Source organism: Acanthochromis polyacanthus, chromosome 13 (genome assembly GCF_021347895.1).
Source record: "Acanthochromis polyacanthus isolate Apoly-LR-REF ecotype Palm Island chromosome 13, KAUST_Apoly_ChrSc, whole genome shotgun sequence".
Lineage (NCBI taxonomy): Eukaryota > Metazoa > Chordata > Actinopteri > Pomacentridae > Acanthochromis > Acanthochromis polyacanthus.
The window spans coordinates 21,316,800-21,335,588 of NC_067125.1; the positions used below are offsets into that span (position 1 = coordinate 21,316,800).

Genomic DNA, 18,789 nt, shown 5'->3' on the forward strand with positions numbered 1-18,789 from the left:
TGTCCTGCTAGAAGACCAAAACAACTGAGTCACCATATATATTTTTGTATAATTTTGTTTGACTTATTACAACATAATTTTTCTCTTGCAGATGCATATTTCAGTCCTAAAAGCCGGCAGCACGCCCAAAATTGAATGCTGCGAGACATGCTGCAAACAATTCCACTGTCCGCTGTGCCTAAAGTTTAAACCTGCCAAACTGTCCAAGCTGCAGAGCCACTTGGAGGCACACAAAAAAGGTGGCATTTTATTTAAAGGTAAGCATAATGTACTTGTCTGTGTGTTTGTATTCTTAAGTATGAGACAATGCTACTGAAGGGTTTGGTTTGGCTGGTAAAAGGGGAATAATCTACCCTAAACGGTTATAGAGAGTCATTTTCATAAAAGAAAAAGTTAAGAATCAGATTCTCTGCTCTGCAAGTCAAAATTTACATGAGTTATGTGAGCCAAATGATTATCAGAAAATGAAAAGTTGAAAATAGGATAATAGTGCTTTTATTGTATTATGTAGTGTTGTAAATGTATTATGTATAGAAATGCATTCTTTTGTTTTTGCTTCTTTTTTTTTTCTGATTGTTGAATTTAAATTATTGTGGACTTATGGTGGGAGGGAGTGGACATTGATAAGTTCTCTGAACTTTTTCTGCTCCTTTTTTGGGCACAAACTGTATTGAACTCGCCCTATTAACTCAACAAATGTCTGCTCAAAATAAACAAATAAATAAATAAAACTTCAGAATGTTGCTGAAATGGGGTGTGAGTGTACACCCGCACCCAAAAAGAGAGTATAAACAGTACTTATAGCGTGTACTTGTACATTGGTTCTTAACTAAGATGTTTTTTTGTACGTTTTTATTCTAGATAAAATTATATGCAGATGCGGACTGAACTGCAGGGATCAGGGACACTACCATTGTCCTGTGTGCAGTAAAACTGTTTTGAGAAGGACAGACATGACCAAACACTTGGAGGTTTGCCAGCGTGCCATGACTGCTGCCTCTCCAGAAAAGACCTCTCCTCCCGCCCACAAAAATACAGCTGCAGAGTCCACCTCGGTCTTGATGCCGGATCTCTCCTCTTCCAGTTCACCTTCAGCAGAGCAACAAACCTCAACTGCCACACCTCTGTCCACGCTCCTGCAAGCCACAGTCTCAACCTCTCAAGATTTGCAAGATACAGCTGCAGTGCCCTCCTTGGTTTTACCTGCTGCCACAGAGAAAAGACGTTCAAGATTATCCCTGAAAAAGGATAAATGCCCTCATTGCAACCAGACAATCTCCAAAAAAAAACATGGTCACACATATCCAGAGAAAACACAGTGGAAAATCAAAGGACATAAACGTTAAGAATCACTTCATGAGTGTCTGTGTCGATGCCACCAATGGCATTCTGCAGTGCAGAAAACAAGGCATGGGTTTTAGACTGAAGCAAAAACTGGATGACATGACTGAGGTCAGTTTGCAGTCCTTTTTTCTCAGTCTTTATTAGTTGTTTTCAGTCAATCTTATGTCAAGTTTCCCATCCCAGGACATGGTTTCTAAACTGACTTTGTGACCTTTGCTTGTATTTAATGCAAAATAATACTTTTTAGGCTGAGGAGAGGAAGAAAATGTGCCACCAGGTAGAGACCATGGAAGCAGCTCACCAGGTGGAGACAACTGAAGAAGAGGTAGGCCTCTCCAGTTCCATGTTGTTAAATTTTGTGAGATGATCTTTCATGCCTTGACAAAAAGCTGACACTTTTTTTTTTTTCTTTAGACCAGTATGGTGGGCCAAGTTGTGGCCCACTGCAAACAAGCAGCGGAATGGGTGCAGGGGAACCCACAACTGTTTACAGCCAGGGTGGAGATGCCAGAAATTTTAAACATGGACAGCAAATCTATTGAGGAGGCTCAACAGCAACTGGCAAACTTGTTCGATGCCACCCAGGACATTGATGATGATGAGAGAGAATTCATTCTGGAGCCCTTCAAGTTTTTCTTTTACAACATTGAGGATATGTTTGTCTTCTGTGAAGAGGTTATGGATAACCGACGCTACATGGCATACTGTGAATTCAAAGACAAATAAAACGTTTGAAAGTTTGTTTTGTGTCTACTGTTTTCTCCTGTAACAGGTTATTGGCTCTCTGGGTCATGTAACTAGGTATTCAGTAATTCAGTGAATTGAATACACAAAACTTAATAAAAAAATTAATCAACCCTTACATCCTCCATTGGCAAATCCATGTGGTCTGACAGCACAAGGTAAGAACATAGCACAAACAATATTAAGTAATTATTAAATGAATTATGATGAGAAGAAGATGAATAATTGTAAACACATACTACACACGTGGACAAAATTGTTGGTACCCCTCAGTTAAAGAAGGAAAAACCCACAATTCTCACTGAAATCACTTGAAACTCACAAAAGTAACAATAAATAAAAATTTATTGAAAATTAAATAATCAAAAACAGCCATTACTTTTGAATTGTTGATTAACATAATTATTTAAAAAAACAAACTAATGAAACAGGCCTGGACAAAAATGATGGTACCTCTATAAAAGATTGAAAACTATTTGACCAGAGTGACATGATTAACTCAGGTGTGTCATTTAATTGACATCACAGGTGTTTCCAAACTCATAATCAGTCAGTCTGCCTATTTAAAGGGAGACAAGTAGTCACCCTGCTGTTTGGTGAAAAGGTGTGTACCACACTGAACATGGACAACAGAAAGCGAAGGAGAGAATTGTCCCAGGACATCCGAAAAAAAATGATAGACAAACATCTTAAAGGTAAAGGCTATAAGACCATCTCTAAACAGCTTGAAGTTCCTGTGACAACAGTGGCTCATATTATTCAGAAGTTCAAGACCCACGGGACAGTAGCCAACCTCCCTGGACGTGGCCGCAAGAGGAAAATTGATGACAAATTGAAGAGACGGATCGTTGGAATTGTATCCAAAGAGCCCAGAGCAACCTCCAAAGAAATTAAAGGTGAACTCCAAGGCCAAGGTACATCAGTGTCAGATCGCACCATTCGTCGTTGTTTGAGCCAAAGTGGACTTCATGGGAGACGACCAAGGAGGACACCACTGCTGAAAAAAACTCATAAAAAAGCCAGACTGGAATTTGCAAAAATGCATGTCGACAAGCCACAAAGCTTCTGGGAGAATGTCCTTTGGACAGATGAGACCAAACTGGAGCTTTTTGGTAAGGCACATCAACTCTATGTTCATAGACTCAAAAACCAAGCATACGAAGAAAAGAACACTGTCCCTACGGTGAAACATGGAGGAGGCTCAGTAATGTTTTGGGGCTGCTTTGCTGCATCTGGCACAGGGTGTCTTGAAAGTGTGCAAGGTACGATGAAATCTGAAGACTATCAAGGCATTCTGGAGAGAAATGTGCTGCCTCGTGTCAGAAAGCTTGGTCTCAGTCGCAGGTCATGGGTCTTCCAACAGGACAACGATCCAAAACACACAGCCAAAAACACCCAAGAATGGCTGAGAGAAAAGCGTTGGACTATTCTAAAGTGGCCTTCTATGAGCCCAGATCTGAATCCCATTGAACATATGTGGAAGGAGCTGAAACATGCCATTTGGAGAAGACACCCATCAAACCTGAGACAACTGGAGCTGTTTGCTCATGAGGAGTGGGCCAAAATACCTGTTGACAGCTGCAGAACGCTCATTGACAAATACAGAAATCGTTTAATTGCAGTGATTGCCTCAAAAGGTTGTGCAACAAAATATTAAGTTATGGGTACCATCATTTTTGTCCAGCCCTATTTCATTAGTTTGTTTTTTTAAATAATTATGTTAATCAACAATTCAAAAGTGATGGCTGATTTTGATTATTTAATTTTCAATAAATTTTTATTTATTGTTACTTTTGTGAGTTTCAAGTGATTTCAGTGAGAATTGTAGGTTTTTCCTTCTTTAACTGAGGGGTACCAACAATTTTGTCCACGTGTGTATATACCTATATAAAAGAATGGAGTAAATCAATGTGTAAATGGGTCAAACAGTGCAGGAGGCTACATTTTCAATGATAAATAATAGTATGGTAACAAAGAACAGTCAGCAATAGGTTGGAGTGTGGAAGCATTATACCATCACACATTAGGGTGCATTCACACAGATGTATTGTTTCAAAATGAATGTGGTGCAAACTAAACTAACAGCTGTCCTTTTAGCCAATTAAATCAAAATACTGTGGTGTAAAATAATGCAGTAATGAGAAATAATGTTTTAAGGGGATCATAACAATAGCTGTACTTCTAGTTTGCATTAATTATCAGCAGAAAAACTCGTTGGTCGTGCCGTTTTTGATTTTCTTGCATTTTATCCAGGTCAACTGGAAACATAGTATTTTTTAAAATCTTAATCAAACATGAATACACATAAATAATATTTACATATTTAGACATAAAATAATGCCCACGGAAAACTAGAAAACATGTAGGCTTCTGGTATACTCGCTTTTAAATCATATTTACATTATATACATATAGTATATTCACGAGGGAAGCGCTAAATACGTGCTTACATGGGAAACGCTAAATACGTGCTTCCGTCAAAAAAACTTCCGGTCCTGAGAGTGGAGGAGACCTCACAGTGCAGGTCTGCAAGGTTTTATTTTGAAAGGCTTCGAATAAACTTCCGGTCCTGAGAGTGGAGGAGACCTCACAGTGCAGGTCTGCAAGGAAGGGTCCTGAGAGTGGAGGTCTGCAGCCAGACTGTCTTGCCAATTTTGGTCAGTGAAATAAAAAAAAAAATTAAAAAAAAAAAAAGTACCCTATGTAAAAATGTCTTTCTTTGACCTCTCATGAAGGGATTGTGAATTGGTGTGTTTGGAGCCACATCTTTTTGCAACCAGTGCCTGGTACTTGTGGTATTGTAGATTTCCTTGCTGGCTTCACTTTTCACAGCCAGTTGCAGCACAGTCTGGAACATACGGTCTGTGTTCCAGCCAAGTGCTATAAATGGTATTAGTCTAAAAATAAATGAGATGAAATACAATAATTTCCATCCATCCATTATCTCTACACCATGAAATCCTCATTAGGGTTGCTGGGGTGCTGGAGTCTATCCCAGCTGACCTATGGTGAAGGCAGGGGACACCTGGACAGGTCACCAGTTTATCACATTGCTACACATACAATTCAATTCAATTCAAAGAACTTTATTTTTCCGTTAGGAACTTCATTTGTGCCAGAGCATCTGTATGTAAGTTGTACATTCAAATCACATACATGACAAAAAATAGTATACATAATAAACACAAGCAGCATACTATACACACAAGACGTCCAACATACCAGAGATAGTAGATAAGAAGACTGATTAAAGTAAGATGAAAAAAACGTACATGCTGTCCATACAAAAAGTGAAATCCTAAATACATAAATAACTAAAAAGATTTTAAAAGTTGGTAACAAAATAGATAAAATGGCTCAGTCATTCATAAGTCTGATGGATGTTGGCACGGAACTTGACATGGCTCTCCTGGTCTTAAAAATGAGTAACCTGTATCTCTGACCTGAGGGCAGCAAACTGTAGTGTCTGTACAGTGTGTGAGTGGTGTCTGATGCTATCTGTGTTTATCTGTGTTCCTTTGAGTTTTGTCCTTCTGCTGTAGATGCTAATGAGTGGTTCTTACTCTAGTCCGATTATTTTACTGCACATTGTTAGAATTTTGTTTAGTGGATTGCAATGGATGGTGGAAAGGGACCCAAACCAGGCTGAGATGTTGAAGGTGATAACTGATTCAATTAAACATTTGTAGAAAGCCGTTAGAACTGACTGGTACAACAAACAATCACTGTCACACCTATAGACAATGTCTACAGAGTACCTGGAGAAAACCCATGCATGCACAGAGAGAATATTTAAATTCCATGCACGCTGGGATGCGAACCGGGGATCTTCTAGCTGCGAAGCAACTTTGCTAACCACTGAGGCACTCTGTAGCCCTACATTCATTTTATATATGTAAATTAATAATGATGCAATAGATCGCAAATGAACTCAAATTAATGTAAACTAAATTAATAACTTCCCTGTTCATGATAACAGTATAAGTTCAAAAGTTTTGAATAACTCATACGTTGAAATTATATCAGGACTAAAGTTTTGTATAATTAAGGATGTGGCCACTTTGAGTTATATGTCAGTACCATTACAGAACTGTCCATGACCCACGGAGGCTTACATGGGGCACTTCAGCTCAGCCTCACATTGTTGCTGATTTTTGAATTCGGTGAGACTGAGGAAACGCGCACCTTCGATAAAGCTGCACTACAAGTTGCAACAACTATGACTGGTCTGGTTCATAGTGAAGGTGCTGTGTTCCCACAACATATCGAGTTTTGCAAAGGTAATGCTTCAATGAAACAAAATTTAATATGCAATAGGCTGTAACTGTATGCAAATACAAGCCAGTATTCTGCCAATGCAGCCATGTGCTGTTTTGCCATTTTCATAACGCTGTCATTTCATGTATACACGCAGTCAGTTCCAGTGTGTTCTCTCTTTTCTGGAGTGCAGTATTTTAGGTAAGTAATTGTTATTCCAAGTGTAAAATTATGTTCCGCATTATTTAAAGTACACAAAGAAACTCAACACAGTGACTTGCTTTGGCTAAAACAGTCAAAAAAGGAGGTACAAATAACATTAGAAAGAGCTTTTAATGCAAGATCTGTCAGTTACTGTAAATTATGTTTGTCAATTCAAGCCTGAGAGGGGGAAAAACACTTTGCAGCATGAAAAATTGCAACATTTCAAGAAAAGCAACTTAATTGACATTTCAAGCTTAAAAACTAAGACAGGTCCAGCTCAGAGTAACAACCAAGAACTTAATTCTGACTAACAAAAAAAACATTGTTGGGTGGCAGTCTTTTGATCTAAAGTCAAAACAATCTCTTGTCAGAGAAATTGTACAGGTCGCCCATCAATCAACGAAAGAATGGTTGTGACACAGAACACTGCTCACTGGATACACTGAGTATCTTGAGGGTGTAACATATTTTGTAAAGAGAAGACAGCATGGTGACCAAAGATAAACAAAGCAACATCCTGAAAGTACCAAAGCAGTGGAAATACTTCCATAATAAAATCTGTGTGAAAACTAGTCTTGGTTAGTTTTGGAACACTTGCACAGAGGAATGCAAACATGATCATTAAAAGAGTGGAAAAAAGTAGCAGGACTGCCTTCCCGCATTATCCAAATACGTAGCAAAAACCTTACACTTTCAGTGTGCAAGGTTACCAGCCTGGAGGTTGTTGTCGTAGTTTCGTATCGTGAAGGGGATTTTGAAAACAGTCCACCCGAACCTTCATCAAACTAAGTGAAAACAGGATGCAGATATTTGAGAGTTTGGCATAAAGACTTGCGTTGGAATACTTGGAAGTGGAATACTTTGTATTCAGGCAGCCATATGTAGAACTAATCATGATATACATGAGTTCAACTAAATTTGTGTTGAGAATTGTGATTCACATAATGACTATAATTCTGCCCCAGAACATCATCATTATACTCTTTTGGCCATCCCTAAAAACAGCTGGAAATCAGGTTGATGAGTAGCTATTTAAGGTTGCAAATAAACTTTTCTCTCAAGCATGTATCATGTTGTCCAACATATTGCTATAATGCTGACTCAGCTGGTCTTCAGTAGTAAGGTCATTCCAGCTCTGGATTTTTCTAGCACGGTTGTGATTCCACTTTATCAGCAGTCCAAAGTACACTGTTTACACTTATATAACCATGAATAGCTTACTCAGTCCACAGGTCACTCTGTAACCTCGATGTGCAGAGACAAGTGAAGAAAGAAGGTGATCATTTCACAGTGTAATATTCTGGCATGGTGAAATGTAACTTGAACTTCTCAAAGTGCTTTGAGCCAGCTGAAAGTTGTTGTGAAGCATGGAGATATGAGATCCCAGAATCAGCCACAAGGGGGAGACTCTGACAGAACAACTGCTAAATAAGGGAACATTGTGATATTATAACCTGTGATTCAGGATCAAATTATGCCATAACCTAATGAATGTGTTTGAACTAACCAAATGTCTATTTCTTACATTCCTTAATTTTGAAACAGTGTAAAAATCAGAAGCGTGACTCACTGTGAAAAATTATGTTTTGGTTACCATAGGAAACTGGTGTTTTTGATAGATTTGATTAAAATAAGGAACTTATGCTTTATGAAATGGGAATGCTTTTAAGAGAGTTGATTACTATGAAACTGAGATGTTTTAGAAAGAGTTTTGACAACTGTTAAACTAAAAGGTTTTTAACCTGGTAATGAGGTGAGAAGGTTAGATGGACACATCTATTTATATTTAATCAACTCGCCAAGCGTTTACACGAAAGAGAATTTAAAGGCATACAAATCCCTTGATGCTGTTAATTTCGTGCTTTGCGGTCACATACAAGAACAGGATGTATTAGATGCAGCACAAATAGACAAGCGTAAGAATTTGAGCGAGTTTGACAAGGGCCAAATTGTGATGGCTGGACGACTGGGTCAGAGCATCTCAAAAACTGCAGCTCTTGTAGATATTGACCACTACTGATAGTGGTCAATGCTTGTCAAAAGTGGCCCAAGGAATGAACAGTGGTGAACCGGTGACAGGGTCATGGGCGGCCAAGGCTCATTGATGCATGTAAGGAGCAAAGGCTGGCCCATGTGGTCCGATCCAACAGACGAGCTACTGTTGCTCAAATTATTGAAAAAATTAATACTGGTTCTGACAGAAAGGTGTCAGAATACACAGAGCATTGCAGTTTGTTGTTTATGGGGCTGCATAGTCAGAGTCAGAGTGGACATGCTGACCCCTGTGCACCGCCAAAAACACCAACGATGGATATCAGAACTGGACCACGGAGCAATGAGACAAAGTGGCTGGTCTCATGAATCACATTTTCTTTTGCATCACATTGATGGAGTGTGCATCGCTTATCTGAGGAACGCATGACACCAGGATGCACTATGGAAAGAAGGCAAGACGGAGGAGTCGGTGTGATTCTTTGGGTAATGATCTGTTGTGAAACCTTGGGTCCTGCCATCCATGTGGATGCTACTTTGAATGGATGAAGGAGCACAAGTTTGAGGTGATGACTTGGCCCCCAAAGTCCCCTCAACTCAATCCAATTGCAGATCTGTGGGATGTGCTGGACAAACAAGTCTCATCCACGTGGGCTCCATCTTGCAACTTCCAGAACTTAAAGGATCTGCTGCTAACATCTTAGTGCCAGATACCACAGCACACCTTCAGGGATCTAGTGGAGTCCATGTCTCGATGGGTCACGGCTGTTTTGGCAGCAAAAGGGGGACTGACACTACATTAGACAGACATCGCTTTGGACAAAAGCATCTGCTAAATGAAATTGTAGAATTCTAGAATTGTGATCATAATTTTATGACTGGTGTAGCCAAACCTGTGACTTCAAGCTCCTCAGCGCTGATGCTTCACACCAAAGCACTGGCAAATCATCACATTTGCACCACCATGTTTCACAGCTGATATGAGGTTACTTTCCTGAAAAGTTGTCCGAGACAATTTGGCAGTCGTTTGAAATCTACATCAGTAGATAACTTTCCTTACAGTGAATTTTTTTCTTCATATCATTGTTAGATATTTTTAAAACCCTTGTCAGACTCACATGAACTGCCAATCTTTTTTCTACTTAAAAGTGTAGATCTTGGTGTGATGACACCACACGCTTCAGTAGCAAAGACAACAACAGACCATATATATAAGAAATTTCCACCTGTCACTCCCTGAGGAGGTTCTAATCTTTGACACCCAATGTAGAACCTCTCATCCCAAGTTTTTGATCTTGTGGGATACTTTTTTTCTATGTGACTTATAGGTTTAACCAATGAAAGGGGATGCTGTTTCACCTCCAAATGAACTTATTTTTCGATCATTTACATATCGACAAACTGGTCATCTGACAGCTTTTGTGATGATGGTCTTGGCTTTGTGGATACAGTTAAACAGCTTTGCTTTTCTCTCTCAATCTGTTTTATTTAATTTGAACAAAGAGGGATTCTTCCCAAGGAATTGGAGTTTTCTCTGATTGATGGTAAGAGATCCAAGCATAGGCGTCAGTTTAGGGGGGGATGGTGGGGATGTGTCCCCCCCACTTTTTGTCAGGGGTCATTTTGTCTCCAACACATTCAAATTCTTCACATGTAAGCCGTTGTAAACCCAGTTATTTTCAGCAGTATAGAAAATTCCGACGCTCCTGAACACACCATCCGCAGTCGGCCGAGAGTTGCACAGACATGCAGCACACCTTCGTGAGGTTAAAAAAAACGTGCAGATGCTAAATTTGTGCTCGTGCCAGGTGGAAGCTCCGACCAGAGGCGCACAGGGGCAAAATTTCGGCCCGGGAGAATTAGTATTATAGCGGCCCACAGACCCCTTTACCTGCATGTGCCGATAGCTTAACAGGTTGAGCCTCCGCCTTTGGTGCGGTGGTTGTGAGTTCCAGCCCAGCTTGTGGCATTTTGCCGCCGTTCTTCGACATTTTCGCAAAGTGCTGTCTTACCAACGACACAGAAGCATATGAGAAAAGCAGGCGTGCCGCACCAATGCTAAACTTTGATCTCAAGTAGAGGGCCACAAAATATCGTCCCACGGGCTGCAGTTGGCCCGCGAGTTTGAGACCCATGATTTAAAGCATTATTATTATTATTATTTTATGACTGGAGCGGCCCAACAATAAAGCGGCCCACCGGGGATATCCCCGGTGTTCCCGATTACCCAGCATGCCACCCAGGGTGTGCATTTCCATCTGACAATGGCTGTGGTCTCCATCCCCCCCACTTTTAAAAACAAACTGACGCCCTTGGATCCATTCATTGATTTTTTTCCCTCTCATTCCATAGACAGCCAGGACTTCAGCATGAACACTTTCATCTGCAATCGATCAGTGCTGAGATCGCTCATCCTCGTCAACCTCTGCAATACAAAAACTCAAGAACACAGAACTGAGGAATAGCCTCCTCTAAAATCACAACTTGACCTAAACTGCTACATGCTGTTCACCCACCCTACACTTTGTACTTGCAATCGAAAGATCTTTTCTTCAGTGGCGGCTGGTGAAAAATATTCTAGGTGGGGCTGTGCCATATCAAGTCAGTTTCAGTAACCATCCCGATACAACTGAACAGAAACGGCAGGATATCAGTGCTCTGTGAAATAATAATTATTTAATGCCAATATTAATAACTTGAGGCAACATATTGCGTAACCACAATTTTGGCAGTAAATTATATATACAACTTAGCACATGAAACAGTGCATTAGTGTTGAATCAACCACTCAAGTATTATATTAAGAAATTAATACTAGAACAGAAAAATACTGTACAGTAATTTATGATAAAGCTAAATGTTACTAACTGATCAGAACTGCAACAATTAAGTGATTTTTCAATTAGCAGGCAAAGAAAAATACAATCTGCAACAATTTTGATGATTTCAACATTTCAGTGAACAAGCCAGAAAATGATGAGAAGATTACATAAGCAAACACATACTATTTAGACAAAATATCAAAAAGTTACTCAGTGCAATACATTGCTGGATGATGTGTTGTGCTAAAGTCAACTATATACAAAGAAAAATCTGGTCAAGGGAATAAATGTGTGTGTGTGTGTGTATACAGACAGACAGTACTCTTCTGTTGAAGATTACTTTGTATGAATATGAAACAGGCCTGGACAATAATGATGTTACTCTTAACTTAATATTTTGTTGCACAACCTTTTAAACCAGTCACTGCAGTCTGGTGATTTCTGTAACTCTCAGTGAGGCTTCTGCATGTGTCGACTCCTGGCAAACTGCTCCAGCTGTCTCAGGTGTGAAGCCTGTCCTTCTCCAGACTGCATGTTTCAGCTCCTTCCACAGATGTTCAGTAGAATTCAGATCAGGGCTCATTGGAGGCCACTTCAGAAAAGTTCAGTGTGTAACTGTGTGTTACACTTAATCTCTTCATCTAGCTGCGTCGCGATGTTGCCTAGCATCGTTAGCTTAACGGTGTTCTCCATATGTGCCCTCTAACTCTCGAGTTTCTTTATTTTCTCGGATAAATGTTTCATATCTCTTACTCCTGAAACAGTCCATGCCGTGTCTGTCCCAGCCGTTTTATAGAGCAAACACGGGAAGCAATATAAAGCATTTGCATGACTGCATCCAGCTAGCCAAGCCTCCTCTTGTACCAATTACGAGAGAAGCCTCTTGTATAAAATTTACCTTTCTTGCTGGTTTGTTAACTTATTTTGATATTAGGTTGATCTGGGCCTCGCTGTTATATTTTGAGTTTTTTCACCAATGTTCTCTTTTCAAATGGATTTAGGAGAAGAGATCGTACACTTTCACCGTCCGCCTCGCCCATCATTGTCACTGTCACAGTTATCCACTGCACTCACGCATGCCCAGAGGGGCGATATCGATATCGCCCCTCTGGGCATCAGATTCGACAACGCTAATTGGATAAATTTCTGTTGCTATGTGGAAGCTCTTGTCGATAATTGGCTGCTCTGCCGCACTGGAAGGGCGATTTCTCTAGCGCCCCAGCAGCTCAGCAGAGATGAACAGGAAACGATTTTCCCCGAAAGTTCTAATTAATATTTTGTACATGACATGTAACTGCAAATTTAAACACGCATGGTGCTAAAAAAATAACTGATTACTGTTTATTTAAAAAAATATTTATTTTAAAAATGAAAAATCAAAAACACTGGGGGCTAGAGTGCCTGTATAACCAGAGTGGCGACATGACGGGTCCAAAAATTTTTGGTCACATAATCTATGGCGCCATTTTGTTTCCAATTCATGAATGCCGGGTTTTCCTGTTAACGTTGTTTACACCGCAGAGAGTAATTCTAGGTCCTTTTTTGCTTCCTAAATACCTGAAAAATGACAGGCTGTTGTGCCTTTGGGTGCACAAATCGATCGGAGAAGGGATTCCACATGTTTAGATTTCCCAGTAATAGTGAAAGAAGGAAACTGTGGGAAAATAAAGTGTGGAGTGGGATGGAAACCGACTTCATCATCGTTTTTGTGCCAGGTTAGTCCCATGTATGTATTGTCATGTTATGATGTATGGGTGAATGACCGATAGAAAAGTTTGATGTGATTCTAGGCAGTTGTGGTTATTTTGACTTTGACCATTTTCATGCATGGAGATGCATGAAATACGGGCCGCTGAAGTTTAACGGGTTACCCGTTAAACTTCAGCGGCCAGTATGTGCAAACGTATTTTACTAAATTGACCGAAGCTGCAAACTCGATGATAGAAACATTATACACCCATGGAAAGCTTAGATTCTCATGAATCCGCCGGTATAAACCACTTTCAGATGTGATTACCACAGCGGATAATATAAACACATTTGTCCAACAAACAGCAAATAACGTAAACACCACAACTCACCTTTGAAGGCTCAAAACTAGTCACAGATGAAAATATTCCACAAGAACGGTCATAATCCAACCTTGGACATCCAGACAAAACAAGCCAGTAAAATATTTTGTCCAAAACATGTCTTGAAATCAGTAAGCAATCCACAAATGGCTAGTTTTCGTGAATGTGCACCTCGCGCTGCGCGTCCCATATTGAGTGAATGGAAACAAAATGGCATCAAATCCCCAGTTGTCACCACTCTGGTTATACAGGCACTCTACTGGGGGTGGCGCCCGAGCGCCCTCTATTGGCCAGCCGCCACTGCTTTTCTTCATTTGTTCTATAGCAAATAATTCTTGATGAGATGCCATTCATTTGCAGTATACTGCTTGTATAGTAATCATTCTGTTGTCTGAGCGTTTTATGAATAAAGAGAAACATTACCTTTAAACACATGATCTGGTTCAGTGAATGTGAACCACAGCTCTATTTCCATAGTGAAAATAATAAACACCTCAATAAGACAGACCCTGACCTGTTATGGTGCCAACAATGTGGAAGGTCTGGGAAGAGCACAACCTTGAAAACAAGCTTGAAAAAAATAAACCCTCTTTTTAAAATTGTCTGCTTACTCAAAGAATGTAGCTGAACATATATATTTCATTTAGAATTTTTCTTTTACTTGTTTACATTAGTGAGCATGAGTGATTAATTTCAGGCCTGTTTCTTTTCAGAGGTTGGTATCAAGACAATCGCCAGCATTTACTCAGCCCTATATGGATTGCTGTTTTCTCTTTAGTAAGTAGCAAAATCTTGCTTTTCAGCTCGCAGAACATTCTAGTTCTCGTTTCTCATTCCTCTGCTTTGCACTGTTCATCCATTTCTGTTTTGACGTGACTAAGGAGGTCCCATACATTGGATTTTTCTTTTGAACCTGCAGTTACAGAGCAACATTATTTGGAGTAGTGTTTGTGTCCACTCACTGGATGTAAATCCAATACATACTCTCTTTTAGCTATGCTTTTGGTCTCCACTATCTCCTTTAACCAAGTGTAAGCTGCTGAGCAGTTAGTGAGAGGAGCTTTTTAAACCTGTTTCTCTCAAAGCAGATTCCTGCAGCAGCTAAAACTTACCCCCTGAAAGCAGTGAGAATAAACCAAAGTAGCAAAGTTGCAGCAGGACAGCTAAACAATGAGATGAAACTCTATATAAAGTTCTGTAAATCCAAGCAGATGAATCTAAATCTCTTCAGGTTCATACCAGAGACACCTTTCACACTGCCATGCTGTTTTAGTCATGATCCCTGCTCTTGCTCTTGCCCTTCCTCCTTTGCCCTCTTTCCTTCTCTTTCATTTCCTCTTCTGTTTCATCTGTTTTGACTTGTCTTTTGGCTCACTGTCTGTCACCGCTCCCTCATGTTTCTCTCTCTCTCTCATAGACTGTATATAAAGATGGACGTAGCATCTGGCTCCAAATTTGAAGCCCACCCGGAAGTGTCCAAAACTTGCAATATCACGCCGTCCGCTAGGGTTGGCTCCAAAAAGCTTTTGCTCCATAGACCCCAATTCATTTTTGGAAAAAATAAAATTTGATAGACTGATTTTCTACAGCTCAGGATTTATTTCCCGTTAGTTTTCATGGTCAAAATGAGAGATCATGGTGGCCGATCTTAAAATCAATCAATACTGAATTTTAAATAAATCGTTAAAGTTGGCGGAGCCAGGGGGCGTGTCTATACTTGATAGACAGCATCAGAAGCCTCTGCGGTAAAATGTGGGCGGGATAAGAGAGTCTTCAGCCAATCCTGCCCCTAGTTGCTCTCCGGTCCAGCCTGTTTGATGATGCTTTTTACGTCACTGGCTCCAAAAAATCCAAAACGGTGACCAGGAAGTAGCAAAATCCGGGCTTCATTTTCTTGGCGTTGAAACCAACGGGTGACGTCACTGTTAGTTCACGCCTGCTCTCTCTCCCTGCCACTTGCCCCCCTGCTCTCCTTGCACGCTACCAGCTGATTATTGCAGTGTATCAGCTGCAGTAATCAGCTGAACTCAACTCCCCTGTTTTCCACCTCACCTATTTAAGCTCTGTGCCTGCATTCACTCCCTGCAGGATCATCAAACCACATGCCTTCACAAACCCACTTTCTACATGGAGTCTGTTTTCTACGGAGCCCCCTAGGGGACATCCTTCCTGTTTGTGTTATATCCCTTCCTGTTGTACTTTTTCTCCTCCGCGTTTGTATTTTATTCCTTCGCGTTTGTGTTTTTTCCTTCGCGTTGTACTTTCTCTCCTCCGCGTTTGTGTTTTATCCCTCCGCGTTTATTTTTTAAGGAACACTTTTGTCATTTTTGCCCGCCGCCTTTATTTTTTAAGGAACACTTTTGTCATTTTTGCTGTTGACAAGTTGTTTTTCAAAGACGGAGTTCGCGTTCAAAGTCGAACTCCCCGTTCAAAGTCGAACTCCGCGTTTAAAAACGAACTCCGCGTTCAAAGTCGAACTCCGCGTTTAAAAACGAACTCCGCGTTCAAAGTCGAACTCCGTCTTGGGCCCGAGCAGTGTCACTCAGTCAGTCTGTTGAGCGTGCAGCAGGGGAGTCAGAGGACGGATTCCTACGGTACTACTTCCTGTCCAAACTTAGTTTGGAGGTTTGCTTTGCCTGGCACACCGGCTGATCATCACCTTGGGACATTACACGCCAAACGGTAAATAATTATTTTAATGAATACCACAGTGCTTCGTCTATTGTTCTGAACTCTGCTTATCTCCAGTCACATTAGCCCTTTCTGTATTTATCGCAGTTGGACTGCTTCGGTTTGCACGCCGGCATGAAGCTAAAAGGAGCGCTCGTTTTTGTTCAGTGGGACCGCGCGCGGGACGGTGCGCTTTTTATACATTCAGAGAAACAGTCGCGGTTTGGTCAGTAGAAACGTTGACAAAAACGAGCGCTCCTTTTAGCTTCATGCCGGCGTGCAAACCGAAGCAGTCCAACTGCGATAAATACAGAAAGGGCTAATGTGACTTGAGATCAGCAGAGTTCAGAACAATAGACGAAGCACAGTGGTATTCATTAAAATAATTATTTACCGTTTGGCGTGTAATGTCCCAAGGTGATGATCAGCCGGTGTGCCAGGCAAAGCAAACCTCCAAACTAAGTTTGGACAGGAAGTAGTACCGTAGGAATCCGTCCTCTGACTCCCCTACTGCACGCTCAACAGACTGACTGAGTGACACTGCTCGGTCCCAAGACGGAGTTCGACTTTGAATGCGGAGTTCATTTTTAAATGCGGAGTTCGACTTTGAACGCGAACTCCGTCTTTGAAAAACAACTTGTCAACAGCAAAAATGACAAAAGTGTTCCTTAAAAAATAAACGTGGAGGGATAAAACACAAACGCGGAGGAGAGAAAGTACAACGCGAAGGAAAAAAACACAAACGCGAAGGAATAAAATACAAACGCGGAGGAGAAAAAGTACAACAGGAAGGGATATAACACAAACAGGAAGGATGTCCCCTAGGGGGCTCCGTAGTTTTCCCCTCCTCCTGTGTTTTCAGACACCTTTCTTTTGTAGCTACAATGAGATTTGTGCTATAGTATAGTAAGTCTTCAGTGGGATCAGAGAAAATGGGTCAGCCTTTGCTTTCCACACTCAGTGAGCCTGTGTCACAGGGAGTTCTTTCTTGGACCACTTTTGGTCAGTGTCAAACACCTCATAGCAGAAACAACCTACAAGACTTGCCGTTTTGGAGATCCTCTGAACCAACTATCGACCATCACAATTTGTCTTTGAGCAGTTTGTGCAACAGTAGTACTTCAGTGGGATCACATCACACAGGCCCTCCAATAAGAGTTTGATTCTTGTCAGATTGGCTCAGATTTTTTGCACTGATTCAAACACACCAGTTCAAGGCTTGACTATTTACTTGCTGCTTAATATATTCCACTGGCAGGCGGCATTGTAGCAAGACAATCCATGTTATTGACTTCTCATGCCAGTGGCTTTAATGTTGCAGCTGACTGGTGTAAGTGTGTGTGTGGGTATTCCTAAAGCCTGAACCTGAATATTTCACATTAACAAACATGTACAGCACAGTGATTTGGAAGTGCCTGATGAATGAGGCTGTAACCATACCCGAGCAGGTTTGGTTGTATGAATTGTGGGTAAACAGTGGGCTGGGTGGAAGACAGCCTCTCTTGCTTCCACAGGGGTCTGATGACAGCAGGCGGAACAGATGGATGGTGAAGCCAGGCAGATTTGCACAGGGTCAGCTGGTCAAACACCCCACTGTACCAACGTGTCACACACATGAAGTGTGAACCTCCCTGCAGCCTCCATCCTGCTACATCACACCACACAACATTAACCTCACACGCCATATTAATCGCTCTGATTTGTAAAACATCTATTTGGTTCAAAATTGTTCAGGTCTGTGAAAATAGTAAGTTTTCTGAAGAATCTCTGTGCCTAACATTGAGAACCACAGGATATCAGTAGAGTACTTTTCATCTCAGTCCAAAACAAATGAGTATGTCGGCCACACCCTCCTTTTATTTACATTAAGGTAATAGACACAAGAGCATAAAGTAAAAAAAAAAATCCAGCCACTACCACTAGCCACTGATAGCATTGTAAAACACAAAAATGACAACTGACAATCACTTCACCTGCGTCCTCATCTCCCTGCTTGTGCCTGTTCCATTCCAAGAGTGTCTCTTTCCACGGTCCATTTGACTGCATAGACCCATGTGTAAACAGAAACACAAAGACCGGAGTGTAACAGACACAAGCAGAGAAGGAGATGCAGAGGAGATCCTCTAAACAGCAGGAGAGACTCTCACAGTACGCTGAAATAAAATGAGCATACATAAATTAGGTAATTAATGTAAAACATGGTATTTCAGTTTGGGGAAACAGTGTAGGAGCTGGGATGATTGTTTTCCTTTTATTAATTTGTGTATTTCTTGAGTTATCCCTATCTCGTGGCTGAAAGATGGGGATTGTGGCTGGTGAGGGAGACTTCCAGGAAGGTGAGGCCTACCAGAAAGAGAGTCTCTGACCGCAGCTCACATCCAAGGCCTGCAGGCCATTCATCCTAAGTTTGTCTTTAGCATCCTAGCCATTTTGGTTTCTGAGTTTCTAAGAAATTTATATTAAAATAAATAGTGTCTTACTTTTGAAACATTTTGTATGTGGACATTATTTTCTTTTGGATATAGGTCGAGTCAGATGCTTTGGTACAACCACTACAGTGGTCATATAGGCTCAGGAATAGCTACTACAAAGAGACAGATGTCAGACAGGGCCAGGTCATGAGGCAATTGTTCAAAGCCACATTTGGCTGCTTCTGCCACCTGATACTGTGTAAAGAGGCAGCA

At 40.9% G+C, this 18,789-nt stretch overlaps 1 long non-coding RNA gene across 1 annotated transcript; it reads left to right on the forward strand.

Moving 5' to 3' along the window:
• Positions 1-24: 24 nt before the first annotated feature.
• Positions 25-2,084, forward strand: LOC127536828 (uncharacterized). The gene is made up of 3 exons (XR_007946028.1): positions 25-257; positions 862-1,669; positions 1,759-2,084. It is a non-coding gene; the product is annotated as an uncharacterized LOC127536828 (long non-coding RNA).
• Positions 2,085-18,789: the final 16,705 nt, after the last annotated feature.